The sequence below is a fragment of the Balaenoptera acutorostrata genome, chromosome 6, assembly GCF_949987535.1.
Source record: "Balaenoptera acutorostrata chromosome 6, mBalAcu1.1, whole genome shotgun sequence".
In the NCBI taxonomy this organism is placed as follows: Eukaryota; Metazoa; Chordata; class Mammalia; order Artiodactyla; family Balaenopteridae; genus Balaenoptera; species Balaenoptera acutorostrata.
Genome location: NC_080069.1, coordinates 31,941,963 through 31,957,657, shown reverse-complemented (window position 1 = coordinate 31,957,657; position 15,695 = coordinate 31,941,963). Strand labels below are relative to the sequence as shown.

Here is a 15,695-nt window from a genome sequence, read left to right as displayed (position 1 = left end):
CAATTGTAAACATACAGAAAATCTGCAGGCTCTTTGGATGAAATGGATTTGGAAGAGCAATCATATAGCACTGAACATCTTGGCTTAGTAGGGGTAAGGACAGAAGTAAGGAACAAGAAGGCAGAAAATCTTCTTCTCTTTCCTTATGTTAAAGGGACTAAACATCCTAGAGCCCTGGTTTTTCTAGGTGTTAAAAGTCCACTACCCATGAGATGGATGTGCACCTTGACACAATGCCAAGAGTTTATCCACCAGTGTCCAATCCCCATTCAGACAAGCCCACTTCCATCTAAATCCTAGCCTGCAAGCCCTGCTTACAAGTTTGTTAATTTCCTGTCTGCATTACATACACTTGCTCTTTACAATCTAGGCTCATCGTTGCATATGGCCCCATCTGCATGGGAATCATGGTAGCATTCCTTTTACAAAACTTGTCTGATTATTATTTTCATATTGAGAATCCATGTCAGTCAGTTTACCACTATCAAAAGGATATGAAAGAGTATTCGTGTTTTGTGTTGTGAGAAGAGAGGACTGTTAGGAAACTTGTCAAGGGAGATGAAGGCTGAAAACCTCAGAGGATGGCAACCAAATCTCTTGCGAGACGAGATTCTCTCACTGCTGTAGCTGCAGTAGAACTCCACCTGATTGTGGGGTGTTGGGGAAGGAAACAGAGGTTTAGAAGGACTGTTCCACAGTGTGAAAAAGACTCCTGTTGGTGCTTAAGAAGTTCCTTGCCTCTTGTCAGGAAAAACTGACTCAGAAGAAGATGAGAAGATAAGGTGAGAATATTTCAAGCAACAGCATGGTGAACTTTATATCTAAAGAAACTCCTGTCGGGGACTGAAAAAAAATAAACAGTTTGGGAATATCGCTCAGTACTGGAGCTTTTACAATGAGGGAAAACTCATATGATTTTCAACCAATAACTTCATACTAGAGGGACGGTGAGGCAAAATATTGTACCCAGGCACTCGAGAAAGGCAGGCTTCCTTGTTGCTTCCTCCCTTTGTTCAGTCATTCAACCAATTATTTACAAGATTCTCACTCATAATTCTGATACAGTATTTGAAGGACTCTTCTCAAGGCCACTGATACAAAAATTGCACTGTGCAAAAATTAGCCAGTCCCAATTCTGCAATCACTTTTGTAATACTTCAAAATCCTACACCCCAGAGACAGAGATAATCAAATTAGCCCAAATGTAATTTGGGAAGACCAGTCACAGAAGGGAGTATCTAAAAGTCCTTTGGATCATGATCTCTGACTAGTCCTGCACAGAGGCTGCGGGCAGGCATTGACTACTGAGAAAAAATAATTCTGGACATGCATCACAAGCCTCAGAAGACATTTCATCTTCCACTCAATCACGAAACGTTAAGGAAACGAAGAGATACCATGTTTGTGTCTTGTGGAGTTTTCAAGTCTGTGCACTTGGAGGCGCTTAGTGCTGTTAGACGTGAGGGGTCTTCAGAGGCATCCTGTTGAGTGAGAAATGCTCTAATCTTGCAATTGACCAGAAAGAGGATCTGATGATTGAAGTTTCTTTGGGAAGTATTACAAAGTCAGGTCAGTAAGTTGATCCTGCTACTATTTTTGTTGTTGTTGTTGTTTTTAATGCCAACTGAAAGTCTGCAAGATATTACAAAAAAGGAGGGAGGGAAAGGAAAATTGTTCCCATACTACCTGCTGTGTTGAAATTGGCCCAGATTGTCCACTCTCTTTCAAAGTTATTAAAAAAAAAAAAAACCATACAAAGGAAACACCTGTGAATCAACATTTATTGAAAAACCTCCATGTATTAAATACACTGAGAAAAAATATTCTAGTAGAGTAAATGCGTTTGGAAAGACTCTAGGAACGGAGTCAGGAGACAGTATCTTAAGAGTGTTTCCCAGGCCTGAATTCTTTGCTAGAATTGTTCTTTAGCGGAAACTTCAGGCTTGCAAGGAAAAAGGACCTACTGTTTTTTGAAAGGCATAAACAAGAACCAAGGAACTGCAGTCCAAAGGGCATGAAAGCACTTGCCCCAATTTGAGGCTACTGTGCTTAGAGCGGAGCTCTCCAGAACTCTTTGTAGCTAAGTGCATGGGTTTCACGTGTGCAATAGAAAAATCACGAGTGCACATCTCACAAGAGCTGGTTTTAAGAAGACACTGTCACGAAGGTTCCCGGCAAGGAGCGTCGCCAGAGATGCTGCGTAGCGTGCCCGACCCTGCATTTCTCTCCTCTCCTGCAGAGACCTCCTGGAACAGATCCCCGCGTGCCCCGCGCCTGCACGCCTGCGCACGCCCACTGGGGCGGGGCTCTCAGGCACGCGGACCGCCGTCCTCCAACAGCTCCTGGCGTCTGTTGGGGCAGTTGGCTTGGCTCCGGAAGACAGGAGCGCATGCGCGAGCGCGGAGGTTGGGGCCCCAACGGCTGTCCGGCGGGGGCGGGGCCTGTCATGGCCGCCTCTGGAGTCAATTCCAGGAACCCTGAGGTAAGGGGTACGGGGACTTTTCACCCTTCCGGTGTCACCGCTCTGCGCTGTTGTTCACCCTGTGGGTTGTTTGTGCCCTTGTCCGTGTAAGGAGACTCCCCACAATGTGGATTCACGCCCCCATAGAGCTCGAGTCCCGTGAGGGGTTTACCCCAGGGTTATTGGCACCACTGGGGAGCCGGCTGCATGAAGGGTTCAGTGATTGCAGGGCCTACAGTGGGGGGGGAATAGTGTGTGTGAGCTATTAAACAGGTGCCCAGGTGCCGTTCTAGGCTGCGCGTTCTGAAGAGTACAAAAGCTAGAGGGACGTTCTTGCGAGTTGAAAACCCTCATCTGGTTCCAAAGGTGTAGCTCAGGTGATTGGAAAATGAGTGAAGATCTAGCGAACATCCTCATAGCTTCACTAGTAACTTTTTAACATAAAAATACCAAACAACACTTATGTTCAAACGGTACTCTTTTGTCAATGAGAGGAGTAAGTTTGCTGAATCTAACAATAAACATGTATTCGTAGTCTGATACTCTCCGATCATGACGGAATTGCAAGCATAGTTTGGCTGGTGATGCAAGAGTTCAGCAAAAATCAACGAAAGGATTAGGTAAGAATCAATTCAGTATATAGAATTTACAGTGAAGAATAGTGTACATTTTCAGTTATTTGTAAATTATGTGCACACATCCATTATATCTTTAAAATTAATTATATGGTATATATCTCCACATTTCTTTAGGGAGTGCTGATTCAGGTTATTAAGGCTTTGCTTGATGACACACCACTGCAGGTGCGTATGGGGCTTAAGGTAGTTTATGTTTGTATTCTGGGGTTGTGAAAGTACTGTGTGGGTGTGTTTGTAGTGTGAATTACATATATGTGCGTTTGTGGCTTGTTGGAGTTCAGTGTCTGTATTTAAGGATATTAAGAAGTTACATCCTTGTTTTTGGCAATTGGGGAGTTGTGGGTGTTTATGTGTATCTGGAAGTGTCATGTTGTATATGCGTATTTGTAGATCTTCCAGGGATTGTAGGACCTCATGGGCAGTGGGTGGTTTTATGTATATCATTATTTGGGAGTCTATTGGGAATGTGTTTCCATGAATTCCTGGCGTGAAGTTTATTTGTGTATTTATGGAGTTGGTGAGAATCTGAGTAGTGTATTTGTATTTGAAATATGTTAATATAAATGTTTCAGACATTACATGAAATTTCTAAAAATCTTATATTTGTATTTGTATGGAAATATGTATGGAAATATGTTAATATAAATGTTTCAGACATTAAAAAAAAAAAAAAGGAAGGAAATTCTGATACACGATGTAGCATGGTTGAACCTTGAGGACATTATGCTAAGTGAAATAAGCCAGTCATAAAAAGGACAGATACTGTACAATTCCATGTGTATGAAGCATCTACAGTCATCAAATTATAAAATCAAAAAGTAGAATGTGGGGTGCCAGGGGCTGGGGGAAAGGGAATGGAGAGTTAGTGTTTAATGGGGAAAGTTTCTGTTTGGAATGATGAAAAAGCTCTAGAGATCTTTTGTACAGCAATGTGAATACACTTAACACTACTGAACTGCACACTTAGAAATGATTAAGTGGTAAGAAAAAAGATTACCTACCTATATCTATATTGATAGATCTCTTGTATCTCATTGGTCACAGACCTTCTTGGAGAGTATCTCTGTGACTGTGTCAATCTGTGTCCAGTCAGAGGGTAGGGACCACACAGTGACCCGAACAGGATGTCTAATAGGCCCAGTTAGTAAGCACTGATGAGACCTAAAAGAAAGCTCCAGAGAACCCAGGGCTGAGGGAGGGCACTCGCGGAGGTCAGCTTGGAAGGAGCTAGGCCTCAATGGAGAAGGCATGCCTGATCCCACTAGATGTCAGGGAAATCTGCTGGTTTGTGTGGGCCAGGCTGGTCTGCAGCCACCATGGCGCAGGCGCTGTGCCTGGTGGCCAGGTACCTAGCAAGCTCAGGGCATCAGGATGCAGGTGGGGGCTGAGAGCGGGAAAGCTGAATCTAGAGGCCTTGGAAAGGTAATCACCAGGGTGGGGCTGCGAGGTCACAAGGGAATGTCATTTGGGGTGCATGGCTGGGCACCAAATGTCCTGACCCCCACACCTCAGACCCCCAGGCATCAGAGCCTCCTCCCCCTTCCACCCCTCCAGTGCCCTGAACTGGGGGAGCCTGACATTTTGCTCACCAGGAAGGAGAAACGTCCAAGGGTATTTGGAGCTCAGAGGCAATGAACTGGTACACTGACCTTGGGAGAATAAGAGGCCTCCAGTACAGGATGCCAAAAAAAATAACTGGTAAAATAATATAAAATTATTATTTTATCTGAATTTATCTGAATAAAATTTAATAAACTGGACTACATAAAATGGAAAACTTCTGCTTATCGAGGAATGGGCTGCTGATACACAAATAGCACTGGTGAACCTCAGAAATATTTTGTGAGTGAAAGAAGCCAGACATATAATAAATGAATCCGTTTATTTGTGGTTCCAGAACAGGCAAAGTGAATTAGAACAGTGGTGGCTTCTGCAGTGGGGGGAGAGGGCTTGACTGCACAGGGGCCAGAGGAAACTTTCTTGGGGACAGCAATGTTCTAAGACTTGATATTCGTGATGGTCCATCTAAACAGTTCTCAAAACACATCAGTCTGGACCTCCAAGATGAGTGCTTTTCCGGTGTATGTGAGTTATAATTCACTGCTAACATCTAAAGCATATCTCACCCTGTCTAGCCCTGGCTGGAGAGGTAGCTCGAACACGGGCTCTCCCTGCAAAGTTCAGAGAAGTAAGACCAAGGCCTGAGGCTGCACGGCCAGAGGGCAGAGGCCAGCCTTGAGACGAGAGTGTCCCTCGGGTTCCCTCTGCCCTCCCCAGTCCACACCCTGGTGACTAACTTCTGCATCCAGGAGCCACCTGCACACCTCTGGCCACCCCAGCTGACACAGGGCGTTCCCTAAGGAGTGTGTGATGGACAGTGCACTCAGTGGGTGGTGGGCTGGGAGCAGAGGCCACCTTTGGTGGGGGGCAGGGGTGGGTCCCTCGGTATCACTGGGGGGCTATGGGCATCATGGAGGTCATGAACATCACAGGGGCCATGAGCATCACTGGGGACATGTACATCACAGGGGGTCATGGGCATAATGGGGACCATGGGCACCATGGGGCCTGTGGGGGTCATGGATATCATAGGAGCCATAGGCATTTGGGACAATGGGCATCATGTGGGCCATAGATATTATGGGAGCTATGGGCACCAAGGGGGCCAAGGACATCATGGGGTGTCATGGACATAATGGGAGGACATGGGCATCACAGGGGCTGTGGGCATCATGGAGGACACGGACATCATAGGGGAATATGAGCATCATGGGGGCCATCAGCCTCTGGGGCCAGTGAGGTGGGAGATGTCCCCAGTCTTAGGCTGGGCTCTCGCTTTGGCCTGAGTGGGTGGTGCCCAGGAGCCCAGGGTTATCCCCACCCCATCTCTGGGGATGCAGAACCAGGACCCTGGTACTCTCTGAAGCATCCCTGATCCTACCTGGCCTGTGCCTTCTCCTGCATCCACTCCTGGGGAAGCTGTCACCTGAGAGGGGACAGTGAAGCCAATAGACGTGCCTTTGACTAGGGATCAAAAAGACCAGCAATACTTTTTAAGTTGTTTCTTTTAACTCTTTTGTCTGGTTATAAAATAATGTAGGAAGTATACACACAGAACTGTAACTGACAGAGGCAAGTCCTCTAAAAAAAAAGGCATTTTTGTCATGCCATTTTTGTTATGGATGAAGAAAGAAGCCAGCGGGCTTACAAGGTGTCACATGCCCACTGGAGAAAGCTTGGTAAGTCAGCAAAGGTGATTAGGAGGAAGACCTCATCCCACCACCCAGGGAAAACCATGGTTAACATTTCAGTGGGTTTTTTCTAAGGAAGTGTGTTTGTATCATTGAAATCACTTAATTTTGCAACCTCTCCCCATAACAGTGTAGTGTCAGCCATAACAAGCTGCACTGTAAGCATCTCTTGTAATGGTCACATGATATTCTATCACGGAGGGGCCACAAATCATCCTTTCCCTGGCATGCATTTAAGTTGCCTACAATTTTTCATTACTTCATATAATGCTATGGTGAATTATTCATAATGCTTTTATCATATTAAACAATGTCTCTTCAGAATAGATTCCCAGCAGCAAAATTATTTGGGTCAGAGGATATAAATATTCTAAAGGCCCTTGATATATATTGCCAAATTGTTGTGTGGAAGAGTCAGTCACTGTGTTTGCAGATGCTTCTCATGTAGCAACTGTGGAAATTTGTGTACATTCAGGGTTTGTTGTTCATTGTGAATCATGGTTTCAACATATAGGTCTTTAGCTCTGAGCCTATTTTTTAAAATATGTGGTAGCCCTTTATATTTCTTTTGATTCACTGGCAGAGACAATGCTCAGAGTTTGTCAAATTATTTTCTTGGTCCCATACATCTGGGTGTGATCACATGACTAATTCTCATGTGTGAGAGGAAGTGACCTGCTACTAGATTGAAATATGCTGGGTCCCTGGGCACCACTTGGTTGAAAAGCAGGAGAGCCCCCTTACCCACATCAGGTGTGTGAGAGTGAGAAATAAACCACTCTGTATTAGCCACCAAAATGCTGGGGTTTATCTGATACCACAGCAGAGTTTGGCCTCTCGACCAAAATACTCACACTATTAGTTATCTATCACTTTAAAACAAATAAGTGGCTTTAAAAAATAATCATTTAGTGTCTCTAATAGTTTCTGTGGGTCAAAAATTCAGAAGTGTCTCTGCACAGTGGCTCTGGCTCAGGGTCTCTTATGAGGCTGCAGTCAGATGTCAGCTGGGGCTATAGTCTCACCTGAAGATTTGAGTGGAGCTGGGGATGTACTTCCAAGGTGATTCACTCCCTCATGGCCAGCTGGTACCGGTGGCCATTGCTTGGAGGCTTCAGCTCCTCCCCACACTGGGCTCTCCTCAGTGCTGCTTGAGCATCCTCACAATACGGCAGCTGGCTCCCGCAGAGAGAGTGATCCAGGAGAGGAAGACAGAAGCCACAGTGCCTTCTATGACCAAGCCATAGAAGTCACACACCATCACCTCTGCTGTAATTTATTGGCCATATACACTAGCTCTGATTTACTGTAAGAAGAGACTACAGAAGGGTGTGAAAATGAAAGCAAGGATTATTGTGGCCATCTTTTTTTTTTTTTTTAATTTTTGGCTGCATTGGGTCTTCATTTTTGCACACTGGCTTTCTCTAGTTGCGGGGAGAGGGGGCTACTCTTCGTTGCGGTGCACGGGCTTCTCGTTGTGGGGGCTTCTCTTATTGTGGAGCACAGGCTCTAGGAGCGTGGGCTTCAGTAGTTGTGGCTCGTAAGCTCTAGAGTGCAGGCTCAGTAGTTGTGACACACGGGCTTAGTTGCTCTGCAGCATGTGGGATCTTCCTGGACCAGGGCTCGAACACATGCCCCTTGCATTGGCAGGCAGATTCTTAACCACTGTGCTACCAGAGAAGTCCCTTGTGCGCATCTTGAGGCCAGCTATCTCACTCCCTAAATCTGCTTTAGAAATTTATTCTTTAAAAAAGCCATGGGTATGTGCAAAGATTTAGGTACCAGGAGAGGATGATCATTGCAGTATTGATTTTAGAAGCAGAAGAAAAAGGTGGGGGGGGGGACATAAATTCCATAAAGTTGAATAAGGCGTAATATGACATTAAAATAGAATTGTATGCAGTCATATGTCGCAGAAGAATTTTTATGACACGGAAAGTTGTGTTTGTAACATAATTAAGCAACAAAATAACATAAGTAGAATGATTCTGTTGTGTAAAGAACATGTCTTTATAAAAAAGCATAGAAAAGGTATGAAAGGCTATACGTCTGGGGTAATTTGGATTATAAATGGGCATGTATCCACACACCTCCCCTTCAAATGTGAGTGGAGGACACTTTCCCACCATGTTGATCTTGGGCTTGGCCAAATGGCTTGCTCTGGCAGCAGCATCAGTAGCCGATTCCAATCCTAAACCTTCAGAGGACTTCCATGCTCTTCTTGCCAATCTGGGAGCTCCGGACTCCCAACAGGAGAGGAGCATGCCGAGAAGCATGTCCCAGGAGAATGGGAGACATGCGGAGCACACCTGGACCACACCTGAAGCTGAGGCTGAGCACCATCCAACCCACAGGTGCAAAAGCAAGACGTACACCCTCACCCTCCTGCACCTCCTAGTATTCACGATGGCTGTGACTGATGATACAACATCAAACTAGGAAAAGCTGTTATTCCTGCATGATAGAATCATTTTCCTTTTTTTCTCTTACCTTCATTGTCTAAATTTTCTGAAATGGACATAATATTATATTATTATATTAACTAATTATATATTTTATTCAATATATTCATTAGTTATATAATATATTATATTTTATTATTTAATTATATTATATTATTTATATAAATTTTTATTGTTTATTTAAATGTTTTTATTATTTTATATAAAGAATGTGTGCATGTGTGTGTATGTGTAAAACAAGGTTTTGGGAAGTTTAAAAAGAAAACCTTGCCCTTAAGGCCACCCTGTCTCTCTGTTCCCTGCCTCCTGCAAATGCACCGTAACTAGTGATAATCACAATGCACATTTTGATATCCTGTCTTTTCTCTGAAGTTACATTGTAAACACTCTTTTTGTTACTATATGTCCTTCACGAGTAACATTTACAGTGATGACAGAATATCCCACCAAGTGAATATAACAGCATTCTCATGTGTTTTACCTGCTGGAAATTTAAGTTACAGGCATAACTTGTTTTACAGTGCTTTGCTTTATTGCACTTTGTAGATACTGCATTTTTCACAAATTGAAGGTTTGTGGCAACCCTGCATCAGATGATAGTTAGCATTTTTTAGCAATAAAGTATTTTAAAATTAAGGTATGCACATTGTTTTTTTAGACATAATGTTATTGCACACTTAATAGACTACAGTATAGTATAAACATAGCTTTAATTTGCTCTGGGGAACCAAAAAATTTGTGTGACTCACTCATTGAATTGTTCATTTTATTGCAGTGGTCTGGAACCAAAGCTGCAATATCTCCAAGGAGGTCTGTATTTCGGAATTGTCGTTTAGTGAATGTGTGACCATGAATATATTCATGTATGTGCATTGTGTTTTTCCCTTTGCTTCCCAAAGATAAAATCACAGACTTGAGACACACAGAAGGGGATGAATATTTTACTCGCTCTTGATATGTATTTAAAAGTTTGCCTTCCAGAAGGAATCAGCCAATGTACCTCTCCACCAGCTGTACTTACAGGTGTGCCGGCCTGTAGAAGACACCACAGATTACCCACTGCATGTCCCTCAGGAAATGAGACCTGATTTGATTCTGGAGTGTGGGGGGCAATTTGCCCATCCCACCCTGTATCTATGGGTAGCTAATGAGATGTAAGCAGAATTACTGAGTGAGTCATCTGGAAAGCTCCTTAAGAGGGGATAACTGGAAATGAGCCCTTTTTGCCCCCATGCCTGCTTTCTGTTGTGATGGTTGGATCTCCAGCAGCCATCTTGGGCCATGAGGCTATTTTGAGGATGGAAGCTCCACACTATGCAAGGCAGAAAAGAAAGATCTCCCACACTCCCTCCTGCTGAGCTGACATTGCCCTGTTGCATATCCCAGCTGCTCTGTGGGTTTTGTGAAACTGTGTGTGAAGTCTCTATCTCATTGTATTATATGCAGGCAAGACTGAACTCTCCTACAGATGTCTGGAGTAAGCTATGGTGTAGTGTTTTTTTTGGCACATAATAAGCACGTTACAGCAGAAAAAAAAAATAATAATAATACTGTGGAGGAGCCATGCCAGCCTTAGATTTCCTGTCTCCAGGCTTGTTTCAATGTGAGGGTAAGATAAATCCAGTATTAGTTAAGTCTTTGAATTTTAGACCTCTATTACTAGTAACTGAGCTACTTCTTAACCTCTCCAGAACATTACTAGCATTGGCTTTAGCACATTACATTTTTTAAAATTATGTATAGGTGTCAAATAAGACTTATTGTTGCTTAATTGTACTTTTTTTTTTTTAATTTTTATTTATTATTTATTTATTATGTTTATTTTTGGCTGTGTTGGGTCTTCGTTTTTGTGTGAGGGCTTTCTCCAGTTGCGGCGAGTGGGGGCCACTCTTCATCGCGGTGCGCGGGCCTGTCACTATCGCGGCCTCTCTTGTTGCGGAGCAGAGGCTCCAGACGCTCAGGCTCAGTAGTTGTGGCTCACGGGCCCAGTTGCTCCGCGGCATGTGGGATCTTCCCAGACCAGGGCTTGAACCCGTGTCCCCTGCATTGGCAGGCAGATTCTCAACCACTGCGCCACCAGGGAAGCCCGTTAATTGTACATTTTTGGTGGAACATTACAGGCAGAAGGAGTAGCACAAGCAAAGCTGTGCAAGTTGGGAATGACAGCCATTTTCAAAATCACAACAGTCACTTCCTGGGGCATAACACCGTCTGATATCATCTTACTGAGAGGGTGTCAGGTAAGACATAAATGCACGTCACTCCCATCATGGAGAACCATTGAGGCAGAGCATCCCTATGGAAACTCAACCTGTGTTTTCACGTCTCTAGTCTCTCTCTCTCCGCTCTTGCTCGCTCTCCCCCTTTTTCCCTCACTCTCTAACAGTTTTAGCAGGAGAGGGATCAGCGAGTCCCCTGCCCAGGACAGGGTGAGTAACTCACATAAAAAGGGATAGGTTGCACAGCTTGGAGAAAGAGCTGGAAAACTGACACCCTCAGAGCAGGAGAGCCCAGCCCTGCTGGCACTCTGTGAAAGGCTACTTCTCTCCTCCCTGCATTCAGATGGAGACACACCATCCAGCCCAATAAATGCCCCTTTGTGCTGGATGGGTTTCCATCAACTTATGAGATGTCTTTAATGAGAGCTGGTTGTACTCTGCCCAGCCTCTGCCCAGCAACAGGCCTGCCAGCCTGGACACCGTAAGAGCCAGCAACAGGAGATGGACGTTTTGGGGAGACTCCCCGGAGTTTTTAGCATCTGCACAGTGCAGACAACATCCATGGGCTGGACAGGCAGCTGGCCCCATGGAGAGGCCAGTGGGTCACATGCAGGGCCTGGCTCTTGGACCTGCCTTGAATATGCAGCTGGAGGCCCCAGTGGTCTGGTGGTTCGGCCCCCAAGCAGTTGTGGCCCCAGAACCAGGCCCTAGGGTCAGCCAGCTCCCATCCCACTCCATGTCAGACCAGGAGGACACACCTGCTTCCTACCTGCTCCTAAAGGGACAAGGGTCCTTTCCTTGGGCAGGCCAATTCACCCCTCAAACCTCCACACCCTCTCCCTTAGATGGGAGGTAGCAGTTGTGGAATTGAAATGGAATATCTCAGCTTCCAAATTCTTCTGATCAGCCTTAGCTGAAAGCAAGGAAAGAACCAGGGGTTAGCCAACCAAACAGGATTCAAGAGAAACTTGAAAGAAGAGGCTGTGGGGACCAACATTTTCAGACCGAGAAGCACAGCCCAGGCATTACAGCAGGCGAGCAGCGGCCAGAGGGCAAAAGGCAAGTTAAAGTAAAACCATCTTGCTCCCTCACCTCGTTGCCCTACAGTTCTTAGCAAACAAGGTCCTCTGGGAACTCCTGCTTTTGGATGACATAGGCTTTACCAGGATGAAGGTGGCCTTGCTATCTGTTGGACCAAATCTGCTCATCAACTGTGAGAAATGACCGATGACAGGACATCACCTGGTCATCGGGAACCCAGCCAGCATGGAAACTGTGTCGGCTGACCCTGGAACCTATACAGGATCCCTCTTTAGGACTCTTTTCTTCACGGACTTATGCAAGTAAAATAACTAAAAATGGTGCCTTTGCAGTGTAGTCATTTCTAACATGCTACCCTGAGCAGTCAATTTTTCCACAGCAGAAGACACATGCCCTGTGCTGAGGGGCAATTAGTGAGCGCATCTGTGCAGAGGTGCCATGGCAGGTGCTGAGAAGCGGGGTCTCTTCCCCTCTGCACCCCTCAGTCAAATCCACTCGACTCAAATTCCCACCTTGGGGCTCAGAGTGGGGTCCCCAAAGCAGCCACACCAGCCTCCCTGGGACCTGGGTAGAAATGCAGGGGGTGGGCAGCAAGGAACGTCTCTCAGCAGTTCTGATGCTGGCCTAAGCAGGATCAGAACAAGGACACCCCTTTGGATGGCACTGCCTGACGTCTGGCAGGCACAGGGGCCGACCACTGTCCCCTCCCCACCTCAGAGCAGGAGAGATCTACGCCCGTGCTCGAAGCCCCCCCCCCTGCTGTGGCTCCTAGGGCATTCGCAGGGGTCTCCCTAAGGAAAGCGAAGCCATGGGTCAGCCTGCGATCTGAGGTGGGCCACGCTTCTCCAGGGTAGAGAGGAAAGGGCCTGAGATGGCTGAGTGCTCCTGCGGGACTCACCCCAGCCTCGCGGTAGCTCCCAACACCCATCTGGGGTAGGTGGGGTGGACTCAGGGGACCTGGGTTAAAATCTCAGCTCTTAGAGCCTCAGTTCCCCCACATGCAGAATGGGTTCATAGTGAGATAGTGCACACCAAAGCCCCAGACCAGGGTCCCTTAGCAACGCCTGCTAGTTCTATCCTTGGCTTCTCAGTGGCAGTGTCTCCACTTGTCCACAACCTGTGGGAAGCTGTGGGTGCTAAAGGAGACAGCCCCCAGCCTGAGCCTCCAGAGCCTCAGTGGGGCTGGGGGTCGTGAAAGGTGGTGGGAAAGACCTGGGGATGCAGAAAGCATGTCCTCAGGGGCATCTGGAGGTTTCCTGGAGGAGGCAGTCCCCAGACTTGGATAATGAGGAGACTGACCCTGGGCCAGGAAAGGCAGGAAGGCGGGGGGCTTCAGGCTGGGTATGTGCGGGCCCCACCAGTCCCTCAGCAACTTTTCTCTGAACACCTGTGTGGAGCTTTCAGACCCAGTTTACTATGGAGGAGCCATCGCCTGTCCACAGGACCTCCTCATGGCCTGAGTTTGGGCCTTCTGCCCAGCTGGCTCCCTGGACAGGCCAAGGCTAGCAATCAACCTTCGGGAAAGGAAGGGGGGTACTTAGACTAGACCTGACCTGCCAGCAGACACCTCTTTGCCAAACCACAAGCCACCTACCCCAGCAGAGCTCCAGACACCTGTCCTCACTCCCACGTTCACCTGTGGCCCAGTGGTTTCGTGGTCTGAGTCAGCGGTCAATGTCAGAGCCAAGAACATGGCGCTCCATCATTAGTGGTTTGCAAAGCATGGGCTTGGCCGAGCCGGCTAGGCTGAGGAACTCCTGGAGACTGGACAAAGCCCACACGGCCAGGGCATGCCCCGGGCAGCCACCAGGTGTGGACTGAGGGTCAGCAGTCCCTGGGGTTTTGCGTCTGTGGTTGCGAGGGAGGGGGCAGTCAACACACAAACAGCAAGCATGGTGCTTTCAGGAGCTGGCCCAGTGCACGGGGTAAGGGAGGCCAGGGGCTACTGCAGACAGGTGGTCTACAATCAGAGGTTATGAAGAAGCAGGCCACATGGAGACCTGGGGGTAGGATCTTCAGGTAGGGAATATGGGGAGTGCAAAAGCCCTGAAGTAGAGATGAGTCCAAGGAACAAACAGAAGGGCAATGGGGAGGGTGAGGAGAGGGGAGGATGTAGGGGCTTCAGTTGTACAGGTTCCAGGAGTGAGGATTTTCATCAGAAGACTTCAGAGGGACTTAAGCTGGTCAGTGATATAATCTGATTTACTTTTTCAAAATAGGATTGTGGGGAGGGATGAGTGTTTTAATCTGTTATATGTCCTGTGTTTAAAGAAAAAAAAAACCTATTTATCAATGAAAAATATAACATATAAAAACTAGGACTGAGATCAGATGTATCAGGAAAAAAACAAAATTACAGTACCCTAAAACAAGACAGTGTTGGTTTTTTTTTTCACATTTAAGAAGTATTGAGGTGGGCAGCCTAGGGAAGGCCTGTGATCCAAGCACTGGGGACACAGGCTCCTTCTGTCTTTGGTTCTGCTGTGTGAGACTCCCATGCCCAAAGTCTCATGTTCCAATATAGCTGCTGGAGCTCCAGCCATTCCAGCCACATTCCAGCCAATGAGAAGGCAGAAGTAATAAAGAATGGCATACGTCCTCTGTTTAAGGTCTCTTCCCTAATGTTGCACAACCCTTCCATTGCCAGAATGTAGCCACACGGCCACACTTCGATGCAGGAGAGGCTAAGAAATGCAGGAGAGACCCCTATTCTGGGAAGCCATTTGCTGAGCTAAAAATCAGGAGCCTGTGACTAAGAGAGAAGGGAAGACCCAATAGTAGGGATGACCACTGTTCCTGCCACCTTTGCCCTGCTCCTGGGGACAAGGACTTTGCTGGGCATAGATACCCATAGACGGCAAGTGGAGTCAGCCCCTCGGGGACTGGGGAGAGACCAATGCACAGACAGGCAGGACGGATGGGTGGATCAGGGCTCCACAGAGGAAGCTGCATCTCACTGTTCTCTCTCCACAGTACTGGGTGGGCACCTCCAAGCCAGCTGACCTGCCTCTCACTAGCTCTGTCGATAGCTACATGACAGTCCAGAACATGATGAGCATAACTCAGCGACAACCTCATGGGGGGAACTCACTTTGTTTTGGGGTTGAGGGCCTTACTGTGTGACCTTGGGCATGTCACGTCTCACTAGAGGATCAAGTGAGGTGGTGCATATGCCTGCCTGGGTGCCCATCTCATGCTACCTAGTCCATTACCATGCTTGACCCAGGCATGTCTGCATGACCTTGGCCAGTGCCTCCCCACCCCCGTCTTTAAAATGGGGGTGATGACACAGAACCTCCTCACAGGCCTGGCCTCCTTCCTCTGTCCTTCTGGAAATGGGGTGGCAGCCCTGCCCTGCCTCCCGGCTCTGTGCCCTGAACTAGTGGGAGCAGTGGAGCCTGGAAGTGCCTGACAGGAATGCAGAATCCTAGGCCCACCCCACTGCCATGAGATGGTTCCCCTCAGGTGGGTGGCGGGCAGGCGGGCCACCAGCTCCCAGGGAGTGCCCATTGCCCCAGGCTGGCCTCCTCCTCCCGCACTCCCTGCTGGTGGGCATGTGTAGGCCAGCCTGGGCCCTGGCAGAGGCAGGAGCTGTAGCTGCAAAGCCAGCCTCCCAGGGCAGT

At 47.2% G+C, this 15,695-nt stretch overlaps 1 long non-coding RNA gene across 2 annotated transcripts; it reads left to right on the top strand.

The window, feature by feature from the left end:
• Window positions 1-3,014: 3,014 nt before the first annotated feature.
• Window positions 3,015-12,127, top strand: LOC130708534 (uncharacterized). 2 transcript variants are annotated; one of them, XR_009008766.1, is made up of 5 exons: window positions 3,015-3,081; window positions 3,214-3,264; window positions 9,588-9,622; window positions 10,933-11,052; window positions 11,939-12,127. It is a non-coding gene; the product is annotated as an uncharacterized LOC130708534 (long non-coding RNA). The 2 variants fall into 2 exon arrangements; XR_009008765.1 differs by lacking the exon at window positions 11,939-12,127 and having other exon boundaries at window positions 10,933-11,226.
• The last annotated feature ends 3,568 nt before the right edge of the window (window positions 12,128-15,695 follow it).